We start from the raw sequence: 6,404 nt of genomic DNA on the forward strand, positions 1-6,404 counted from the left end.
ATACCTGCTCAAATTTGCTCATGTTTCTCAAACTGTTACCATTTAGGGATGCGACTGTAATCATTATGAATGTGTGCAGAAGTATAATCAGAGCCAAACAAGTCCTTAAAAATCCTACTTTTTCTTTTTTCCAAAACCCATCATCTCCCTGGTTTTCGACAATGACCTCTTATTTTTTACAAACAACTGAAGATCCTCACTATCTATTTCATCATCCGTCTCTTTATTTGGATTTTTGGGGGGATCGGCGGGGAAGCCTTTTGAAAAGTGCGCTTTAACAGTGCCCGTGACTTCAGTGGACCCAGCCCACTCTTTGGTGTAATTTTTACACAGGCTTAAAGCTGGCTCAGGCACCTGAGAAGCACCTTGCACCATCTCTACCTGTGTATGTCTTTCACCCATCATGTGCTGCTGTTCCACCTTGTCAGCAGCAGAGACTAAAACGGCGTCTCGTGCTTTGCCAGGAGACATTACAGGCTCTTCAAGCTTATCTGCCACTGTCTCTGGAGTCACACTCTCCATGTCACTCTCATCCTCCCTCTCCATAGGCACACTCCCCTCTTCCTCAGACGTGAGGTCCATTGTTTGCAAAAGTAAGTGATTTTCTCCCTTATTACAGCTACATCTAACTTTAGGTCTATCACACATTTTGCACACATTTCCTATGTTCCGACATTCTCTGGCATAATGCCCTTGTTCACTACATTTGTGGCATGTGAATTCCGGACATTCCTTAAGTATGTGCCCCGGCTGAATACATAATCTACATACCTTCACTTGATTGTCGTGGATTACACGAAAATATTCAAATCCCTCGACAGTGTTAAATTTAGTAGAATATGGCAAGGATTGCACATTGTCTGTAAACTTTACCTTGCAAAATCTTGTCCCATCTACAATGTCCGTTCCTGGCCACATCCTCCTCTTGATTGGCGTGGTCGCCTTCACCTTCCAGCCTTTTAGTTTCTCTTCTATCTCCTCATCCGTAATGTATGCGGGCAAGTTCAAAAAGGACACCACCAGCTCATCGTTCCCTAGTTCTTTAGCCATGATTTGACAGTTCTTTATCTTTAGCCCGTCTATTAGTCTTTCTTTTCCATTTACATGAGACATTGTTACTTCATACTTATTCCCGTCTTTCATTCGACATCCCAGTATTGTTCCGCAAACTTCCTTTATTCCTCTCAGCAATTCCATCGTTGTTATTTTCCCTTCTCCACTTATTTCCACGTTCACCGTCAGTTCCTTCTCATATGTTCTTTTTTTCAGTTCTTCGTTTAACATTCTGATTTCACTGTTGTCCTTTCTCGTCGTCGTTTGTATTCTTGATGTCGAAGCCATGTTGTCCGTCCGGTTATTTTAAGCAATATCCCCCAAACAGCTCACGCTGATGGGGGACAATAGCAAAAACGTTTCACAGAAACTTCACTACAGTCACTCACAAACTTTCAAACTTATAAGTCAACTAGACCTCCAAAAAAAACGATATTCTCTCTCAAGCACTCAGACACCTGCTTCTCTTCCACTTCCTGAAACTCCAAAAAGGGGCGTGTAAAGCGAACGTGATAACCACTACACTACAGAAAATGCTTCTACAATTATCTGCAAGGAGTAAACCGAATTTTACAGATATTCATGGCACGTGTTCAAATTTCCAAAATTAGGCATTAATGAAAATAACTATTCTCTGTTAATAGTACAGTACCTACTGCACATGTCAAAGAGCACTGTTTCCTCCCGGTTTCAAACTGAGGACCTTTCACGTGTAAAGCGAACGTGATAACCACTACACTACAGAAACTGCTGCTGCATTTAGCTGCAAGGAGTAAACCGAATTTTACAGATATTCATGGCACGTATTCGAATTTCCAAAATACAGAATTCATGAAAATAACAATTCTTTGTTGAAAGTACAGTACCTACTGCACTTGTCAAAGAGCTCTGTTTCCTCCCGGTTTCGAACCGAGGACCTTTCGCGTGTTAAGCGAACATGATAACCGCTGCACTACAGAAACTGCTTCAACAATTATCTGCAAGGAGTAAACCGAATTTTACAGATATTCATGGCACGTGTTGAAATTTCCAAATTTAGGCATTTATGAAAATAACTATTCTCTTTTAAAAGTACTGTACCTACTGCACGTGTCAAAGAGCACTGTTTCCGCCCGGTTTCGAACCGAGGACCTTTCGCGTGTAAAGCGAACGTGATAACCACTACACTACAGAAACTGCTGCTTGATTTTTCTGCAAGGAGTAAACCGAATTTTAAAAATATTCATGGAACGTATTCGAATTTCTAAAATAAAGAATTCAAGAAATTTTCTTTTTCCACTATGGTACTCCAGAATGTGTCAATGAGCGTTGTTTCCGCCCGGTTTCGAAACAGGGACCTTTCGCGTGTGAAGCGAAGGTGATAACCACTACACCACAGAAACTACTGCTACAATTAGCTGCAAGGAGTAAACCAAATTTAAAAAATATTCATGGCACGTATCCGAATTTCCAAAATAAGGGATTAATGAAATTCTTTGTTAACACTATGGTACTTCTTGAATGTGTCAATGAGCGTTGTTTCCTGTGTTAAATGAGGCCTCACCCCCTGGTTACACTAGTGACCATACCCCCCGTGCATCCGGCAAAGGCGGAGGTGTTGCTAACATTTACGATAGCAAATTTCAATTTACAAAAAAAAAAAACAATGACGTTTTCGTCTTTTGAGCTTCTAGTCATGAAATCTATGCAGCCTACTCACTCACTTTTTATAGCTACTGTTTACAGGCCTCCTGGGCCATATGCAGTGTTCCTCACTGAGTTCCCTGAATTCCTATCGGATCTTGTAGTCATAGCAGATAATATTCTAATTTTTGGTGACTTTAACATTTACATGGAATAGTCCACAGACCCACTCCAAAAGGCTTTCGGAGCCATCATCGACTCAGTGGGTTTTGTCCAACATGTCTCTGGACCTACTCACTGCCACAGTCATACTCTGGACCTAGTTTTGTCCCATGGAATAAATGTTGTGGATCTTAATGTTTTTCCTCATAATCCTGGACTATCGGACCACCATTTTATTACGTTTGCAATTGCAACAAATAATCTGCTCAGACCCCAACCAAGGAGCATTAACCTGTTAGGGCTAGGGGGCAGTATTTGCACGGCTGGATAAAAAAAATGTACCCGATTTAATCTGGTTACTAATCCTACCCAGTAACTAGAATATGCATATACTTATTATATATGGATAGAAAACACTCTAAAGTTTCTAAAACTGTTTGAATGGTGTCTGTGAGTATAACAGAACTCATTTGGCAGGCAAAACCCTGAGACATTTTCTGACAGGAAGTGGATACCTGATGTGTTGTATTACCTTTAAACCTATCCCATTGAAAAACACAGGGGCTGAGGAATATTTTGGCACTTCCTATTGCTTCCACTAGATGTCACCAGCCTTTACAAAGTGTTTTGAGTCTTCTGGAGGGAGATCTGACCGAACAAGAGCCATGGAACGATGATGGCCCATTAGACACCTGGCGCGCGAGTTCATGTTGGGTACCCTCGTTCCAATACGTTATAAAAGAGTATGCATTCGTCCACCTTGAATATTATTCATGTTCTGGTTAAAAAAAGGCCCTAATGATTTATGCTATACAACGTTTGACATGTTTGAACGAACGTAAATATATTTTTTCCCCTCGTTCATGACGAGAAGTCCGGCTGGCTTAGATCATGTGCTAACAAGACGGAGATTTTTGGACATAAATGATGAGCTTTTTTGAACAAAACTACATTCGTTATGGACCTGTGATACCTGGAAGTGACATCTGATGAAGAGAATCAAAGGTAATGGATTATTTACATAGTATTTTCGATTTTAGATCTCCCCAACATGACGTCTAGTCTGTATCGCAACGCGTATTTTTCTGGGCGCAGTGCTCAGATTATTGCAAAGTGTGATTTCCCAGTAAGGTTATTTTTAAATCTGGCAAGTTGATTGCGTTCAAGAGATGTAAATCTATAATTCTTTAAATGACAATATAATATTTTACCAATGTTTTCTAATTTTAATTATTTAATTTGTGTAGCTGACTTGACTGCCGGTTATTGGAGGGAAACGATTTCCTCAACATCAATGCCATAGTAAAACGCTGTTTTTGGATATAAATATGAACTTGATAGAACTAAAAATGCATGCATTGTCTAACATAATGTCCTAGGAGTGTCATCTGATGGAGATTGTAAAAGGTTAGTGCATCATTTTAGCTGGTTTTATGGTTTTGGTGACCCTGTCTTTGACTTGACAAAACATTACACACAACTCTTGTAAATGTACTGTCCTAACATACTCTAAATGTATGCTTTGAATTTTGACATTTATTTGGATTCAAATTTGCCGCTCTTGAAATGCACCTGCTGTTGATGGAGTGCACCACGGGGGGACGCTAGCGTCCCACCTAGCCCATAGAGGTTAAAAGTCGTGCTATAAATTCTCAGACAACCCAAAGATTCCTTGATGCCCTTCCAGACTGCCTCTGCCTACCCAAGGACGTCAGAGGACAAAAATCAGTTAACCACCTTACCGAGGAACTCAATTTAACCTTGCGCAATACCCTAGATGCAGTTGCACCCCTAAAAATTAAAAACATCTGTCATAAGAAACTAGCTCCCTGGTATACAGAAAATACACGAGCTCTGAAGCAAGCTTCCAGAAAATTGGAACGGAAATGGCGCCACACCAAACTGGAAGTCTTCCGACTAGCTTGGAAAGACAGTACCGTGCAGTATCGAAGAGCCCTCACTGCTGCTCGATCATCCTATTTTTCCAACTTAATTGAGGAAAATAAGAACAATCCGAAATTTATTTTTGATACTGTCGCAAAGCTAACTAAAAAGCAGCCTTCGCAAATGGAGGATGGCTTTCACTTCAGCAGTAATAAATGTATGAACTTCTTTGAGGAAAAGATCATGATCATTAGAAAGCAAATTACAGACTCCTCTTTAAATCTGGGTATTCCTCCAAAGCTCCATTGTCCTGAGTCTGCACAACTCTGCCAGGACCTAGGATCAAGGGAGATACTAAAGTGTTTTAGTACTATATCTCTTGACACAATGATGAAAATAATCATGGCCTCCAAACCCTCAAGCTGCATACTGGACCCTATTCCAACTAAACTACTGAAAGAGCTGCTTCCTGTGCTTGGCCCTCCTATGTTGAACATAATAAATGGCTCTCTATCCACCGGATGTGTACCAAGCTCACTAAAAGTGGCAGTAATAAAGCCTCTCTTGAAAAAGCCGAATCTTGATCCAGAAATTATAAAAAACTATCGGCCTATATCAAATCTTCCATTCCTCTCAAAAATTTTAGAAAAAGCTGTTGCACAGCAACTCACTTTCTTCCTGAAGACAAACAATGTATACGAAACGCTTCAGTCTGGTTTTAGACCCCATCATAGCACTGAGACTGCACTTGTGAAGGTGGTAAATGACCTTTTAATGACGTCAGACTGAGGCTCTGCATCTGTCCTCGTGCTCCTAGATCTTAGTGCCGCTTTTGATACCATCGATCACCACATTATTTTGGAGAGATTGGAAACCCAAATTGGTCTACATGGACAAGTTCTGGCCTGGTTTAGATCTTATCTGTCGGAAAGATATCAGTTTGTCTCTGTGAATGGTTTTTCCTCTGACAAATCAATTGTAAATTTCAGTGTTCCTCAAGGTTCCGTTTTAGGACCACTATTGTCTTCACTATATATTTTACCTCTTGGGGATAGGGTTAGGGTTAGGGTTGGGGTTGGGGTTGGGGTTAGGGTTAGGGTTAGGGTAGGGTTAGGGGTAGGGTTAGGGGTAGGGTTAGGGTTAGGGGTTAGGGGTTAGGGTTAGGGGTTAGGGGTTAGGGTTAGGGTTAGGTTAGGGTTAGGGTTAGAGGGTTAGGGTTAGGTTAGGGGTTAGGGTTAGGGTTAGAGGGTTAGGGTTAGGGTTAGAGGGTTAGGGTTAGGGTTAGGGGTTAGGGGTTAGGGTTGAGGTTAGGGTTGGGGTTAGGGTTAGAGGTTAGGGTTAGGTTGTTGTTTGGTGGAGCAAACAAAGAGACATACACACACGCAGGAAGGCAGGAGAGAGAAGCTATGAACAGCAGACTAAAACGTGATTGTGGGCTTTGTTCCAAGCGGAATATTGTGCGGATAGACCGACATTTCAAGTCTGTCCATGCACTTAAGCCTGCTACTACAGAATGGAAGCGTGCTATGCAATCTAGCCGGCGTTCAACTGAGAGACAGCAGCCCAAATCATGGCAGTGTATGCAGCCTAACAACGGTGTTGCACCGCAGCTGGAGCCCTGGGAGAACCCTGGGTATTTCCAGTGTGTTGAAAGTGAGTTGTCCGTGGAGCAGCAGCTGGTA

At 41.6% G+C, this 6,404-nt stretch overlaps 1 non-coding gene across 1 annotated transcript; it reads right to left on the bottom strand.

The window, feature by feature from the left end:
• Positions 1-2,156: 2,156 nt before the first annotated feature.
• Positions 2,157-2,229, bottom strand: trnav-uac (transfer RNA valine (anticodon UAC)). Its single transcript has one exon. It is a non-coding gene; the product is annotated as a tRNA-Val (tRNA).
• Between the last annotated feature and the right edge of the window lie 4,175 nt (positions 2,230-6,404).

This window comes from Salmo salar, unplaced genomic scaffold, assembly GCF_965601325.2.
Source record: "Salmo salar unplaced genomic scaffold, fSalSal1 ptg000645l, whole genome shotgun sequence".
NCBI lineage: Eukaryota > Metazoa > Chordata > Actinopteri > Salmoniformes > Salmonidae > Salmo > Salmo salar.